General features: G+C 43.0%; 1 protein-coding gene and 1 pseudogene across 2 annotated transcripts in view; one reads left to right on the top strand and one right to left on the bottom strand.

Moving 5' to 3' along the window:
- Shroom3 (shroom family member 3) overlaps positions 1–17,733 on the top strand; it is a 315,135-nt gene that overhangs the window by 103,874 nt on the left and 193,528 nt on the right. The window lies entirely within an intron of this gene.
- On the bottom strand, positions 261–16,004 carry LOC101788783 (eukaryotic translation initiation factor 2 subunit 1-like; annotated as a pseudogene).

Raw genomic sequence — 17,733 nt, 5'->3', positions numbered from 1 at the left:
TACAAACCCAGTTTTAGGACTGTTTTTAGCTAAGAGATTTGTATCTAGGGAAATCAAGCCACTCCCTTAAAAAATGCTCAATGGAATGGCTGACATTTGGGAGGGCATTTCATGTTCTGGTCTGCTGAAACATTTAAATACTTGGAATAAAAAAAAATACTCAGCTTTGAAGTTTTCAATACTGGAAAACTTTCAAGTCTAGAGTTTATAGCCAGGAAGGACCACTTCACATTCCTCAAATTTGATTGTTTCCCACAAAGTTAATCTGCAGCTTTGTCTTCTATTTCTTCGGCATCATCATCGCCATCCACATCTGTTTTCTGTCTCAAACCTCTCCAGCTGCCTCATGAGCTCAGCCTCGTCTGTATCTGTGACCACTTTGGGACCCATCTGAACACTGAAAAGAGCCCTCTTTTCTTCACTCTTTTCTTTGATAACAGCCATGGCTTGACTGAGAACTGAGACCTTCTGCTCTCTCAGGGTTGCTGTAGTCATCACATACCGAGGAGGAGCTACTAGATTGATCTTGATGGCATGGTCTCTGTTGAACAATTCAAACCTGCTCTCAGGGCTTCTTTCACAGCATTGATGCCTTCATAACCATAACAAGCTACTTCAGTGTCCACTCAACTTTTGACAGCTTGTGGGGTCAATATTAATAATATTAATGAGGACCTCCGTTCATTGTCATTCAAATCTAATCTATCCAAAATTTAGGAATCTGAGACTGCATGCTTAAATGCATCATAGACACCATAACCAGGTCTCTTGTACTTGCATCAAAGACCCAGGAAGTCCTCTGGAGTGGGCTTTCCAGCTGTTCATCCTTGATATATTGTAACACCTCAACAACATGGCAAAGAATGCTATAAACAGTTTTGGATTTTGTGAAATTGTCCTCACATTTGATTACTTCCTCTAGAGAAACTTATTTTTGACAAATCAATGTATCCTTTTTTCTTTGTCCCCGCTAATGACAGCCACACATTCATTCCTGCCTATTCAAATGAGTTTGTTTATAGAACCGATACCTCTCCTGGATAATTCACTAGGAAGAATCATGCCTTTGATGTTGTATTCCAGCAAACTGACATTAGCCCCCATTTCAGTTATGGACCGTACATCTACTATCACTACATCTTCCACCTCAGGAAATTTGTGTTAATAAAATCTATAATTTAGACCTGGCACTCTGAGGTATGTGTGTGAGTCTTGCACTAGGGTCCCCTGCCATGATCTTAAATCGGAGTGATCAGACTTGTTTAACAGGAAGATTTTAATAAATGTCTGTGGTCAAAGTTCTCTGGCAGTCTTGCACTTCAGAGAGCAAAGTCCTTTAAGTGTCCAGTTTAAATTTTAAGGTGTCTCCAAATGTCCCCAGGACCTGCAAAATTTCTTATCCTATCCTATCTCATTCCCAATATCCTGTGCTTTGATACTGAGCTGAGTACCCTGGGGACAGCAAGGCTTGTACTGGTGAGCAGGTTGGGGGCTGAGGAGGTCAAGTCCAGTTGGAGCCTCACAGAGAGCCTCTCTTTAAATTAAAAATGTAAAAAGGGCTAAGGATACAAGTCAATGCGAGGGCCCATGGGTTCAATCCTCAACTGCAAAAACAAGCAACACAAAGGTGTATAACTGTACAATCTTTAATATGGTTAGTTGCTTTTTGTCTTTTCTGGGTGGATATCGAATCCACCTTCCCAAGTGAGGAGGCAACATTCAAAAGATGAAAAGTAACAATTTGGAAGAAGAAAACCCAGGGAAAGAGTTTGTTTCTGGGTGGAGAGGAGAGCACCTGTGCTTTTCACTTCCCACCTGGTCCTGGTTTCTGATGAACTAAGCATGGAGAATGAGACCCAAGTTCACACGTGATACACGAAATAGAAGCTTCTTGCCTGTATGTGTCCCAGTACCTGAGGCCAGAGCACTCGGGAAGCTGGATACTGAGGAGCTGGAGTAGGGAGGAACACTTCATACCCAGCCTCTCAGTGGATTCCATGGATTAGAAAAAACTTTGCTGAGAACCATACTTGCTTTGTCAGGTTGCCCCAGGGCCATCAAGTGAGCATGACACAGTGCCCCTTATCTTTCTACTGCAGTCCTAACAGCTGTCCTTGTTGCTCATTACACTATAGCCCAAGGAGACTGCAGAATTTCCTTGAAAATGTTAGTCCCAGGGTGACCTTAAAAATACTGAACATTGAAGACACAATCCAGGTATCAGGATATAGTTCTATATAGGGCATGTGCTTAGCATTTGCAAGGCCATAAATTCAATCCCAGCAACCTCCTCCTCACAGAAATTAAATCCAAGCCATGTGTAATCATGCACGCCTATAATCCCAGCACTCAGGGAGGCTGAGGCAGGAGGACCACAAATTCGAGCCTCATCTGTGCAGCTTGGCAACTTAGAAAGATGCCATCTCAAAATAAAAATTTTTTAAAAAGGGCAGAAGATGTAATTCAGTGTGAAGACCTGGGTTCAATCCCCAGTACTGCAAAATAAATATTTAAAAGAAGCACTCTTTGGAAGCATAGCCTTGGTTTAATGTCATGTGAGCCACTTCCTTAACCCTGCTAAGATGTTTAATCCTGAATGTACCTGAGCTTCCCCTCTGTACAGGTGTGGACCTTGAGGAGATGTCATATGTAGACCTTCGTCATCTCAGTTTGCTCAGTCATTCATTAGTAGAGTTTTCCTCATGGTCTTGCTGTAAGAGTTAAATAGCAGATTCCTGGGAGGTGTTCTGCACAGCACTTTATGGTGACCAAGGGACAGGATATCTCATTCTTACAGTGCTCAACCAGCCATATAATGTAGCTAGCATATGGAAAGTATCTAAAAGATCCTGCTACTCCCATCACACAGAGAGAAGCCTAAAAACCACAGACAAAACTATCCAACAAGCAGGTCCTTTCCAGGAAGGTCAGGCCATCCTACATGGTCTGGGAACAGCTCTAGCTCTGTCTGTCAGCTCGCTCTTCAGGACTTCCTTCTGCAGTAAGTAGCTGAAAAAGTGCAAACTCTTCAGCCCTGTACCCCTGAGAGAAGAATAAGTTCCTCAGCTTTGAGAGCCTGCATATGCTTCATTTCCAGTATCCAGGCAGCATCATGGTTGGGGTTATTACTTTTCCTTGTACAGCAAATCATGAGTTATTGCTAGCTTTGCTTTGTTTTAGTTTCATAATAGCATACTGTCCTACTGCATGCATACTGGGGAGATTCACATATACTAGGGTTGGAGTAGTGGCAAGTCTGTGAGGGAAAAGTATAAGTAAATGAAACAAACACTTTAAAAATCTACAGAGGGAGGCTGGGGATTTAGCTCAGTGGCTTAAGCACTTGCCTGGTAAATGTGAGGTCATGAGTTTGATCACTGGTACCAAAAAAAAAACTCTAAAGAGGAATCAGTGATTTCCAATAGACGCTCCATTGGAATCCACACCACTGCTTCCGGGCTTCCACAGCCTGTTGGCAGACTGTCCTCTTTGTCATCAAGGGACCCCTGCCTTGGGAGCTCAGACCAAATCTTAGAGAACAGAGCTGTGGGGAAGCAGAGGATGAACTTTCAGTGGGTATAGAATGTTGGAAAGCGACATGTACTGTAGGGCTGTATTTAAAAAAATAGAGGGGCTGGGATGAATTTCAGTGGTAGAGCTCGTAGCTAACATGCCCGAGACCCTGGGTTCCATCCCCAGCACCACAAAAATAAATAAACAAATAATAAAGCAATAAGCATATAAAACAATAAGTATAAAGTAATCAATTGTTTTTTTATGGGAAAAAAATGAAATATTATCTATGCCAGATTGTTTCTGAGGAACTTGCATACACCCAGGAAGCAGCTGTTTGAGTGGGGGTGGGCATCTTCCTGGAGCCCTGCTGTCCATGGGTCTTGGTCCACCCCTGAATCTTCCAGCATAGCACTGGGAGTTGGGGGCTATGCTGCCAATGCCTGCTCTGCAGTTTCATAGTCCTGTGACCTTGAACTGGATTAGCACCTAACAAATAATTTCATCTGCAAGTTAAAGTTATATTGATGATAGCTTTTTAGAGTTTCTTTTCAAATTTAGTATTTACACCAAGTGGAGTGCTGTCTGCCATAAAAAAGGGTAAACGAGACATTTATAGAAAAATGGATGCACCTTAAGACCATAATGTTAAGTGAAATAAATCAGACAAGCTTAAATACCACCTGGTTTCTCTAATATGAGAAGCACCAAATATAAAGAGCAAAATAAAAAATAGATAAGGGGCTGGGGGTTTAGCTCAGCGGCATGAGCTCCTGCCTTGCAAGCAGGCAGTTGTGAGTTCGATCCCCGGTACCGATAAAAAGGAAAAAGACAAAAATAAATAAATAAAAATAAAAAATAGATAACAAGAAGCAGGGAGATAAAGCTTTTTCAAATAGGAAAGGGATCAAGAGATGGAGAACAGGGGAAGAAAGGGAAGAAAAGGTATGAAAAAATTAAGATGTGTTATGTACATGAATTAGCTCCCCACAAAGAATGTGATCATTATATATGAAAACATACACTAATAAAAATAAAAACAAAAACCTGCAGGGCCATGGATGTACCCTAGTGATACAGCACCCGCCTAGCAAGCATAAGGCTCTGAATTCAACCAAAAAACTAGTATATGTTTGTAACATATTCACCTTGGGGAATTGGCACATATACATAGCACATCTGAATTGTTTTTCCTGCCTGTTCCCCTCCCTACCCTCATCTTTCCCCATCCCTAGATCCCTTTCCTATACTGATGACATTCAATAAAATTGAAGATTCTAGCTGGGTGTGATGGTGTGTGAGGCAAGAGGACTGTCACAAGTGAACTACATAGTGAGACCCAGTCTCAAAAAACAAAAATGAACAAAAAAACGTTTAGAGTTCCATAAATATTGGACCCCCATTTCATCTCAAACTCAGCTATAAGAAGTACAAACACGATCTGTATACTATTTTAAATTAACCATTGTACTGAGCTGATTTGTTTACAGAAAACCAGCCCATGACAGAAGCCAGTCCCTTCCCCATAGTCCATGACATTTAAGGAGTAAGCCATGGCGATAAAGTGAGGGCAGGTGAGGGTGGGTACCTGGGAGTAATCTAGCAACACTACCGTGTGAGGGACTCTGTTATCCCCCCTTCCCCACATCCATCTCTGTCTTACAGCACTGAGGGCTTTGGTGAAGTTAGTTTGGACAAGAATTCCAGACAGGAGAAAGCAAATACATATGTCAGGAGGTCAAGAGAGAAGAATAAGCCAGAGGGGGAGGAAGAGATGCCAGACTGATAATTGAAAGATACTGTGGGTGGGGAGAGGGGCAGCATTGTGGTCTGGGGAAAGCCAGACACCCCGACATTTCAGCGAGGCTCAGGGTGACAGCTTATCTTGAAGGAAGTCTGTGGAGCGTTAGGTTTCAAAATACATGGGCCACACAAATGGAACGACAGAAAATGGCACCGTGGAATAAGGCCACTGACAGCTTCCTTCATTTTGTTCCCTGGCAGGATCTTGTCTTCAGGCCTCCTGAGCAGCAGATAGAAGTCAGTTTGCCAGCAAGCATCTGTGTGGGACCACTAGATGGAATTTTTATTATGCAAAAATGGTTCCAGATGAGGAGTTGAAAGATTGCCAGGAATCTATGGAATCTAATTAACTCAGTGCAGTGCATGAAGGTTTCATTTTAGAGTGGAGTTGAGGTGAAGAACTTATTAGAAACGGGATGTATTGATTTCTTTATCTTTGAAAATATTTTAATTTTGTAATACAGATTCCTTTTTCAGGAGGCCGGAAGTCTGTGACTTAGTGGGCTAAGGATAGGTTTTGAGGACAGATTTTCTTGTTAGACACCTAGCTCTACCATGCACTAGAGATTTTTTGAGATTATCACTTTAATCTTTTGGTGCCTCTGTAATCTCCTCTGAAAAATAGATATAATCATCTTCATCCTGTAGGTTGTGAGAATTAAATCAAATTATAAAGCAACTAATCCCTGACCTTAGGTGACACTCAGTTTTTAAATGTCCCTTTTCTTTTCCCTTCTCGCTCTCTGATTCCAATCTTCCAATCTTCCTCTAACCCTACTCCAATGGTTTCTGTGACTGTCCCGTGTGTCGGACTGAGAATAGCCTTTGCTAAACTTATAAATAGTGCAGTTGGCATGAAGGAGGAGAGAGTGGGCTTTGTGGCTATTAGGGAAGGGGCACAGAACAGAGCACCCACCAGGTGCAAGAGCACATAGCAGATACCTTCAGAGGTTCTCTGGGAAGCCGGAGGGGGTGCTGGAGTAGCTCCTGGTAGGGGACTAGTAGGAGCAGATCAAAGAGGTACAAGGGGGCAGATGGCTTGATCCTGGAGGGTCTCTGCGCTTTGGCTTGAAGTGGATTGGGAAGCTATGAGCTACTTTAGAGCTGAGGGTATGCCTTTTAACTTGGTTTTGAAAGAATGGCTCTGGATGCTGTGTTGAGCCTCTTAGGCAAGTGGGGTAAGTAAGATGAGGGGCAGGGAGACAGCAGCAGGGACCCTGAGTAAAGTCCCACCAAGCAGCCTGACCGGGAGACACTGCTAGGTCAGAGCACATAAGCACTGGTGTAGATACTAAGGAGATTCAGGGAGCAAACCCAGAGCCTGGCTCCTACCAGGCAGGTGCTCCACTGCTGAGCCACATCCCCAGCCCTGGGGGCATATTTTGAAGGCGGAGCAATGAGGTTGTGCTGGGGATTCAGTGTGTAATATAAAAGAAGGATCTCAAAATGCTTGGTGTGAGAAGTTAGAATGTTAGGTAAGACAGTGCTATTTGCCATAGGAGCAGACCTGGCGGGCACACATGGCGCTGAATTACAGCCTTGTAAAATCTGAAATAACATTCCTGAGCAGGGAGCTGAACATAGGAGCGTAGAGTCCAGATGAGATGAAGGCTGAAGGACAGTTGGGATGTGGGCCTAGAACATTAGCTCATGATGAGAGAATGTTTTTTCCTCCACAAGAACACACCAATAAAGGGGGAAGCTGATAGTGCTGGATGGCAATCCCTAGAGCTATGCTCTTGAGTAGGTGATGAGACGCCGGCACCAGGTGCACACACGGAGGAGCTGGCACCACTCAAGCTGCTGAAAGCAGATACAGGAGATATGGCCACAGAGCTCCACGTGGCAGTGCCAAAGGAGGAACTGTCTCCCGATTGCTTCTGTTTTTGAGGTGATATAGAAAGCAAAGTCTCAGTAGACCTGACAGTAAGGGGGAGAAATCTCCAAGGAATAGGAGAGGTGGCCTGACAGTTTGCAGACTACTACAAGAAGTGTAGTAGGAGGGAATCTGATGGAAAGTTCACAGAGGCTTGTGTGTGTGTGTGTGTGTGTGTGTGTGTGTGCGTGTGTGTGTGTGTGTGTGGAAGGACCCATCTTTGAGGACACAGCTGGCCATGAAGAGGGGACTCAATGGTCAAGCCTCCAGCGCTGTACTAAGATGTCCTTCCCAGTAGTTTCCCCAGACCGTATCACCCTCCAGAAGCTAGGAGGGTGACCCCGATCAGCAAGCGATCTTTCCTTGATCATGAGCATCCTGCTGGCAGCATTGTTGAGTTACACCATCACTTTTCTGGCTTTATTTTTTTAAAGAGTTGGTGCTTCCTGCTTTAGATTTGGGTGGAATAGTGTAGGATGGACTTTGACTTTTGACAGTTCTGGGTCTGAATTTTGGTTCTGCTGTTTATAACTGTATAACTTTGGACAGTTTACATGACGTGGCTGATCTTCATTTGGTGATTGACTACCTACCTCATTTGTGTTGAGACTTAACAGGATACTGCAGCTCCAGATAGCAGGCACAGCAGGAAGAGATGGCTCTTTCCCTTCCTTCTTTTTCTTCCTTTGCCTTTGTGTTGAGCGTGCTCTCCAGTTTTATTCGCAGCCCCCAGCATTCCCAGGGCCTGGCATCTGCTCAGAGAAGCCTTTTAGAAAATGGTTGAAGTCATTAAGTTGGCTTCCAGATCAATAGAGTCACTCTTCTTGCTTACTTTGTGTTATCCAGATGTCCTCAAGAGCCTCAGGCACTCAGAGTGAGGTGATTGGAAGAGAACTGGCCCACAGGTGCTATCTTAGACTTGGCAGGAGTGGGGCCTGGTTAGAAGAGGTGGTCACTGGGGTGACCTGAAACGTTCCTTCTCTGTCTGCTTCCCTGCCGCTGTGATGTGAGCAGCTTCCTTCTAGCCAGGCCCTTCACCCACACCTTTTCTGTGTTTAAACCTACTGGCCATGGACAGAAACTTCTGAAACATGAGCCAAAATAAACGTCTCCTCCTCTCACTTTTTAGTGACCAAGAGATTTAAAGATAGCACATAGCACTTCTTCTAAGTGTTTCATAAAATGCTTCTAACCTTACCTGTTCAAATACTGTTGTGAGGTGTAGAAAAGAGGCTTCAGCATTTCTAATTTATGGAGGCAAATACAAAAGGCTGAAATTAACATTCTTTGAGCATATAAGAGATGACATTTTTCTAAATGCTTTGCATTTAGTAATTTATTTAATCTTCCCAACAATCCTATGAAGTATTGTTAACTTTACTGCACAGGAAGGGAGACAGACACAGAGAGATCAAATATCTTGCTGAAGGTCATCCAACTTCTAAGCTTGGGGCCCAGCTTGAAGCTTGCAGGCTGGTGGGGAAGCTTAGCTACCAAATGGCCTTAGAGGAAAAGTAATCGAAGCCCTTTTGGGAGTGGAGAGGGAGGAACTCCCATTGCAAGTTACTGCTCAGGTATCTTTCAGGCCTCTGGAATCAGTCTCGTGCAGCTTCTGTGGTTCACAGTGATGATGAGGATACTATTGCTGTGTTTGACAGGAGAGGGCCTTCCATACCTCCATGTGAGTTTGATTACCTTGATTCCTTCTAGCTCAGCCACTATGAGAGATTCTTTTGCAGAGACGAAGAAGTCAGTCCTTCTGAGATCACAGCATGGATAGCCACCCTTCTCATACTGTATTTCAGTCCTGTTTGTTGCAAGCCAAGTTCCAATATTGATGTTAAAACCAAAAGTACAAACCCATAAAATTTCTCAATATCATAAATAAAAATGTGGGGGAAACTCTGGAAAACAAAAAGTTTGTGAGGATAAAATCAGCCTCAGAATGATTGTCTGGCTCAGGAGGACTTTTCCTTAGGAAGCAAAAGAATATCTGGCCTAAGATTGATAGGCACCTATGAATTTAGAACTATCCAGTTTTTCACACTGTATGTTGCCTTTCCCCTAAGTGCTAGAGATTTTATAGCAAAGGCATTTTTGTGGGAAGGATATGAGCACACTTTCAAAATAACAGATAGTTATCATTTTTCTTCTTGCTGCTACTGATTTTGGTTTTTAACCTCTTGAATTTCTCTCAAACTAAGAATAGGAGAAACAAAATTCTGATTATTTTAATACATCTTTAACTTTGATATAAATATGGTCTTTTCTTTTTTCTTTTTTCTTTTTGGAACTGGGAATCAAACCCAGGATCTTGTGCTTGTCAAGCAAGTGCCATGCCCCTGAGCTATACCCCCAGCCCAATATAAATATGATAAAGGGTTGGAAATTGCTAGCCAAAATGTAGGATGTTTACATGTATACCTGTGTTAGTTTAACTGTTATTCTATGAATCCTGTTCCTCATTGGTAATACCATGCATATAACAACAGATACCATATATGTATATATATAAAAATTGCATACACAAAGTATATTATATATCCTTGAATAAATACAGCAGAATTTCAATCTAAGTATTGAAAACATGACAGTGTAAATAAACCAGGTCAGTTCTGAGGGCCTTTCATAGGAAAATAGAATAAACAGACTAAGATGCTGAAATCATTTGAGAAGTGGCATAAATATACATAAATACCTTTAAATGTAAGGAAAATGCCTGCCTCAGTCTTTGATCTGTCTGGAGAAGAAAGGGGCCTGAGATGGCTTAAACTGCGGTTTATTTCTTGATCATTCCATACGTCCATGGTGGAGCAGCCTATTTTATTACTTAGACCCCAGCTGACAGAGTGATCAGCATCTCAAACATCGCCAGTCACTGTGTCACGAGAGAAGGAAACCTGGAGAGGCAGAGGTGACACAGGCTTTCTGCTGCTCAAAACACATTGCCCAAAGATGGTTTCATCTTCAGCCAGCTGCAAGGGTTCTAGCCTAAGATTCGGCAAAGGAGAACATTTCTTTTGCAGCCAAGGTAGAAACTCAGGAATACTAAGTAGCAATAATAGCACTGTGTATGGTAGGCACTTAACACGTGACACTGCTCAAGAAAGTACAAAGCAATTTAGAAAGGCTGGTCTCCAACCTTGGGCGTTTTGACATCCACCAGGGGTTTATGCCTCCAGTAGTGGTTTCTGTAGATCATTCCCAGTGTTCTACACCTGACTTTCTATTTTCATATTATGTCCCAGGACATTGCTATCAAAGCATGTTTCCTTTTTGCTTTTGCCTCTAAGAAGTTTAGTGCTCAGTTTGCCCTTTTCTATATGCTAGGTAGCCTTTATTGTTTGCAAATAATTGGAACCAAATGAAGTCTGCCTAAGGAAATTTACTTTAAAATGGGGACCAAAATATGATTTAAAATTATACAAAGTTATAAATCAAAACAAATGACTATGAAAATATTTTATGTTACTTTAAAAAAGTTAAATTACTGCTCTGGGAATGTAGTTCATTTGGAGAGTGATTGCCTAGCATATCCGAGATTCCTCAGCACTGTAAAAATAAGTAAGTTAATTAATTAAGTAAGATTTTTAAGTTGCAATTATACCCATGTGTTTGTCTTTTGAATGAAGAATGAATCAGGTTGACTGCTTTGGTCCTATTTTCTTTATAAAAGTCAAAAATAGATCCATATTTAGTTCTTTATATTTTGCCTATTCAAAAGATGTTCAAGTTAACTATGCCATTGATTTACATTTTATTTGCTTCATAGATTTGTTGTTCACCACCCAATATCCATACAGCTGGCAGGAGAGAGGAGCCAGTGCCAACTGTTGTAAGGGCTGTGTGAGTGGCCTGCATTCCCAGCTGACTTCTTCATTCCTGAATATTTTGAGTTAAGAAGACTGCCTGCCTAAGAAACTGTAACTGTGGAAACCTAGATAATGAATATCCAGACAGATAAAGAAAATCCCGCACATGGAACGTATTTCTTGCAGTAAATCTTTTCTTTGAATTTTATTACTGTTTTCCTTTTGTGTAGACTCCCTTCATGCTTTCCTTTATTCTTTTGAATTTCTAAGGAGTCGCCTCAGATCTTGTGTAAGATGAGGCAGGGGATAATAAATGAATGGAAATAAGTACTGACTACTCAACTTTTTAATTACCTTCAAGCTTTTTTCTTCAGCACTTTAGGGAAGATGAATCTGGGAACTTTTTTCAAGACAGTGAGGGAAGTTGCTTCAGTGAAGCTTGACGGTTATCCTCCCTTTCTGGTCAGTTCCTTTTGCCCAGGGAGCAGTAAATTAAGAACTTCCGGTGTGTCTTGGTTTTTCCTAGGCTGCAGCTCATTTGGGTGTTCCACAGGGTGTCACCGGGTGACTGCCTACCCTGGATCTCCCTCTGAAACAAAAACTTCCTTCTGAAGGAAAACCTGTCTCCCGTTTCATTTATAAATCAAGTTAACTCTCGTTCTTTGACTTTAGAAAATAACCTTGCTCCCCCTCCCAATATGCTTCTTCCCTTGGCTCTGCTGTTGCCAGCAGCAGTGTTCTTGTGGAAACCATACAATTCGTGGAGCACGCTTCTGTGGAGGCCTCGGTATGTGGGGAAGCTTTCTGTGTCTGTGTTCAGGTGATCCTCACACCACCTTTGTGTGGTATTTTACTGATCCCATGGTTGGGGAAGGAGATAGGTGTTTGGATCATCTCTCAAGATGATCCAGTATGAGAAGGAGGATTCACACCATGTTGATCTGACTCAGAGGTCTGTGGCTTTATACACCATGCTGTCTCCTTCTTTGTTCTTTTGCCTGCCAGCTGTACTGTAAAACTTGGGAAAACATAATGCATTTCCTAGCTAAACAATAACAAAAGAAAGTGTGCCTCTGATTTTTAATACTAAATGGTATGTATTCCAGTTTAAATGAAACTGTGGAGTTTTCCCTGTTGGTCATCTTAATTGCAAGGGACATTCATTTATGTGGGTCAGGCACTGTCTCATCAAAAGGCAAAACAGACACTAATATCCAGTTTTGATAGATGAGTGGGTCCTGTAGATAAAAGGGACAGTCCGGATTACAGGTTTCCTGTCCCAGTTGACTATTCTTTCTTCTCTGTAACACATGCCATTTAATGGCTCAGAAAATGAATCTTCAGCTGTGGAAACCTAGGACTTAGATGGTGGTAGGGGCAGAGAGGTAATGGAAAGACCCCAACTGTATCCTGTATCGCACAGCACAACTCACAGAAACGTTTCTGTGTTTTATTTTAAGGTCCAACATTGTTATAGGTTACTCCAAAATGCTGATAAAGTTAGTAGAACTTGAGAACTGGTTATGGACCCTGGGAGGAACTTTAGTGTATGTTATTGTTCCTATTTTATGTACAATTCAAAACCAAGAATGCCCTGCAGCTAGTGAGTAATGAAGAGAAAGCAAGAGCCAGGGATTGAGTGGGTGCAACACCTGCTCAGCAAGCATGAGGTCCTGAGTTTGAGTCCCAGTACAAAAAAGAAAGAAAAAAAAAAGAAAGAAAGAAAGCAACACTTAAACAAGCAAGCAACAGTCAAATAATTTAGTTTAAGATGCTATTTATTTTGGTGCCAAGGATCAAACTTACAACCTTGTGCTTGTGAGGCAAGCACTTACACCACTGAGCTAAATTCCTGGCCCCAAGACTATTTTTTCATTTATTTTTGTGTGGTATTGAGATTGAACCCAGGGCCCTGTGCATACTAGACAAGTACTCTGCCACTGAGCTACATCTCAGCTCTTGAGAAAGAATCTTAACTATTTGTCTACTTATGTTTTTATATTTGTATATCTTGTACATTGCTTTAATGCAATTATTGCATATATCAGAGAGCAAATTTCTCCTTAAATCAGCAAGTGCACAAAACAGCAAACTTATTGCACATTGCTGTGCATTAACTGTGAGTTACCAAATACCTACCTGCTCTGCTCCTACTGTGTCACCATGCTGCAGCCCAACAGGAAGCAAAATTAATCAGTCCAGAGTGTAGACCTATTCTTCCCCCGAAAGTCGCTTGTGGCTGACCTGGACAGGATGGGCATGACTTGAGTTAAACTCCGGACAGAGCCAATCCTAAGTGGAAAGCCTTTGGTGCTTACTGCTGAGATCAGAACCATCTGGGGAGTCCATGGGCCCAGACAGGTAGAGCCCAGAACTGAGGGTCCCTGCAGCAGAAAGATCAGGATGAAGAGATGTGGAGTGTCAGGTTCCTCAGCATGGGAAGGAACAGGCAAACAGGTGAAGAACTCTCAGTCGGGGACAAGGATCTGGGGGTTCTTTGCATGCAGCAGGCTGGAAAGTGTGGGCTTTGAAGTAGAGCCAGGAATTGTGCTCTCAGTTCTCCTGTTCATCCAGCAGTGTGTCCCTGAGCAGCCATTTTACTCCCGAACTTTAGTAATCTCAGCTATACAGGAGTGGTTATAATCCCTCAGAGCCTTTGTGACAGAGATGACGCAATACACGAGGTGCTGGTTGCTGTGATGACAAGGCTTCCTTCATTCCCGCAGTTACTACTGAGCATCTATCATTGTGGCCCTTGCTTTCCTGGACACTGAGGACCCAGCAGTGAGGGGAGAGGCACAAGTCCCTGCCCTCATGGGGCTGACCATCCTGGGGAGACAGACACTAGGCAAAATGTATAAGTGAAAAACTGTCCCCCCTCCTTCCTTGGAGTACTTTATTTCCATTTTCCCTAAAAGGATCACGTAACCTGGGAAGAAATTTCAACACCAAGATGTGTTTTATTAGATTTCCTTTCCTGGGTGATTTCCAGGCAGGAAATCCCATGACAGATCACACTGCAGATTTTCCATGTTGACACTGTGGATGGGTGTTTAATCAATAAAAATGGGGTTTCTTCTTGCCTGTCTTTCTACTCATCCAGACTGTCAGAGCCAGGGTTCTAAGCGAGGTGTTCTCTTTGGAGCTGCCGGGTTTGGGGAGCTATGGGCCCAAGGAGGCATGTTCCCTGCAGGTGCTGTAGGCAGCCTGGCTCACCAGGGCCTGCAAAGTTGCACACAGCTCAGGGCTCCTGTGGTCCTAGGGTCGAACTTGTCTCTGAGCTCAGGTGAAGCCACTGTGGGAGGTGCTTGCACAGCCAAGCAACAGGGGCACTATCCTGGGAACTTCGGCCGAGGCCAGAGCCTCAATGACTTTGGGAACCTGGATGTTCAGGCCCAGGCTGGGTGGTGGTGGTGGTGGTGGTGGTGAGGACAGAATGTCTGTCCTGCTGAGTGTTACACGCATGAATGGGGGCGGGTGGGGGATTGGGGAGGCCAAAGTAAGAGCTGAAGGAAAAATAAAAATAGGACGGAAGATAAGTAGTATTAGTGGAGATTGGCATTTTAGAGAGGTGGGTTGGGGTAGGCCATGGTTTTAACATGCAGCAATGTGGGGTGGGGAGAGAGGATAGCTTAGGAAAGGTATCTCCCAGCCTTTCTATATTTGAATTTGTATAAAGACCTGGAGGGGGTAAAGCACTCTGAGCTGTGGGACCCATACAAGGACCCAGGCCTGAGAGTATCTGGCTCATGCCTGGAAAGACACACATCACTTCCCCCTGGAGGGCAGTGAGGAGCCTCCAGGCAGAGGAGTGTAAGGTGGGGAGATTAGGAGGCCACATCCACCAGATCCCACCACAACCAGGGAGTGCCTGCCCCAAGCATGGGCAGCAGGGTCAGGAAAGGACAGTGGCCTGACCTAATCATGCTGGGTGACCACTAATGATGTGCTGAGGACAAGGTGATGCTGTAACTGAAGGCAGGCTGGGAAGACATGAGGGGCAGGGCTGGAGGCAGAGGCGCAGTATTGAACCAGTGCCCCCGGGGGCAGCATCATTCTTCCTCTTTCTATGGGTGTAGAAGGGTGAAAGGGCAAGAGATGGGCCTGGCATTCAGCTCCTCAAGCACCACATCCAGCTGCCGCCGTGGGCACACACCACTTTCTGCCACCTCCGTATCAATGGACTCTTCTTACGGTGTGTATACCTCCCACGACTATTTCTTTAGATTCAGTTTCTCCAGTGGTTGTCCAATCAATGTTTATTGATACCTCTGTTGGGCAGGCATGATGGCAGGTGCTAAATAGGGCACAGTGGGGCTGGGGATTTAGCTCAGTGGCACAAGTGCCTGCCTGGAAGCATGAGGTTGTGAGTTCGATCCCCAGTACAAACAAAACAAAATCAAACACTAAATATTACTACAGTGTAAAATACCAACTCTTCACATGTTAGAAAAAAGACAATTGGCTATCAAGACAAAACCAATTTGTTCCTATGGGTGTGGGCCAACATAGGATTTGAGGGGAAAAGCATGCTTATGTTGCAGGCTCCAATGTGTACATACTCCTCCTTAGTTAGCCTAGGGATCTTTTAACCGGTGACAGTCACATTCTTGGAATAAGTAAATTCTATGCAGGTGAAATTGAACAAACAGTGCCAGTGACCTCTCAAGTATTGGTCCAAGGTCCAAAGGTTTAAACTAATATGCTTCATTTTTCACTGAATCCTGTTGACAGGCAGTATCAGCAGGGCACGGGGTTAGAAGGAGTATAATACTCTTCGATGAATAGTTCAAGAAGATTATTGTGAAATATTTTGTAAATATACTTTTTAAAGCAAAGTCATAACAATAGATAAACCATGTGAATAACCAACATAAACTTAGGATTTTGTTATGGTGTTAGCTTCAGTATAGCATCTTGATTCACAAACTCAATTCTCTCCCCGATTCTTGTTGCAAACCAAACTGGAGGCGGATGCGGTCCAAATCAGATTTCCCCATAATGTCTATATTGAACATAACCACTGAATCTGATTCATTTCTTTTTTTTAAATTTTTTTTGTCTTTTTCATTTTTATTGGTACCAGGGATTGAATTCACGACCGCCTGCTTGCAAGGCAGGTGCTTATGCCGTTGAGCTAAATCCCCAGCCCCCTGATTCATTTCTTGTTCTGGATGAATCTGAGCACCAAGGGACTTCCCAGAGCTACTCCTGTTCACTAGAAAGTGCCTGACCTTCCAGGGAGAGTTATAGATATGGATCAATAGATGTGCCCTTTCAAGTAGAAAGAATCCAGCTTGTTTTTTAATCATTGTAGCTTCTCCAGTGTGTGTTTTTTTAAAATAAAAAGATGTGAAATATACTAAAAATAATTAGAATGTAAACTTCCAGGAAAGAAGAGGATACTGTCTGTTCCCTTCATGATTCTTCCCCAGGCCTAGAACAATGAGTAACAATGGGATGCTCAAAGAATAACTGTGGAATAAATGAAAGAATGAGTATTTCCCAAAGTTCCTAGGCTCAAGAGTTTAAAATCTAAAAGAAAAGACAAAAGATGATCAGATGTGCCAGGGGCAAATTCTGTGAGGGAAGGTTGGCTCAAGATAACTAGAAACTAGAGGGGAGAGAAAGGGAGGGAAAGAGAGATGGATTCTGTCTGGGCTGATAAGGAGAACTTTCATAACAGAGAAAAGGAAAGAGGAGGAAAAAGAGGAGGAGCAGCAATATATAGATATATATATAGATAGAAGAATGAGAGGGAGAGAGAAAAAATGGAGCTTATGCAAAAGATGAGTGTTGGAGAAAAGGTCTAAAAATCATCTCTTGATGATAATTGAAACCCTGAGACAGCATTGACCACTGAGAAATAGTATGGAGAGATTTGAGCATTAAAATATATAGGAGAAGCTGGGCATGGTGGTACACATCTGTAATCCCAGCACTCTAGGAGGCTGAGGGAGAAGGACTAAAGTTTGTGCCCGCCTGAAATTTTAGCAACTTAGGAACTTAGCAAAACCTTGGCTTTCAAAAATAAGGGCTAGGAACGTTGCTCAGTATGGAAGCCCCTGGGTCCAAACCTCAGCACCAAAAAAAAAAAAAAGATAGGGAGAATGGGGACTGGAGCTCAGTGGAATAGTATTTGCCTACCATGTGGGAGGCTCTGGGTTCAATTCCCAGTGCACACACATACACAACAACAGCAACCCCTCCCCCAAAATCCTGTAGGAAATGCCCAACCAATGTTTGATAAATAAATGGCATTTGGGGCTGGGAATGTAGCGCAGCAGTAGCACACTTGCTAAGTATGTGTGAATCACTAGGTTGCAGTATCAAAACGAAAAACCTATTTCAAAACCTCATTCCACTTGTCAATTTCATAATCGGTTGTATTAACTGACTTTTTAAAAAGTGAGTATTTGATTCTATTTCGTTTTTGAAAGGGAGTCTTGCCATGCTGCCCAGGCTGGCCCTAGACTCCTGGGCTCAAATGATGTCCTGCCTCAGCCTCTAGAGTGTGTCACCAAGCCAAGATCAATGCACGCATTTGTATTGGTCCAGTTTTAGTATATGTGCTGCTAAAGCAAGCATAAGATACACATTTGAACCCTGAAAGTTTAGTGCAAAGTGAAGACTTTGTGAGAAAATTGGTAGATGCAAAAGGTTATAGAATCTGTTTATAAGAACCTTAAATAACAGTGACATTACAGCACTCTTCCTTATAATGTTTGC

This window comes from Cavia porcellus, unplaced genomic scaffold, assembly GCF_034190915.1.
Source record: "Cavia porcellus strain 051 isolate PalLab524CR breed Dunkin Hartley unplaced genomic scaffold, mCavPor4.1 scaffold_4, whole genome shotgun sequence".
Classification (NCBI taxonomy): Eukaryota; Metazoa; Chordata; class Mammalia; order Rodentia; family Caviidae; genus Cavia; species Cavia porcellus.
This window is presented reverse-complemented; position numbering and strand designations above follow the sequence as displayed.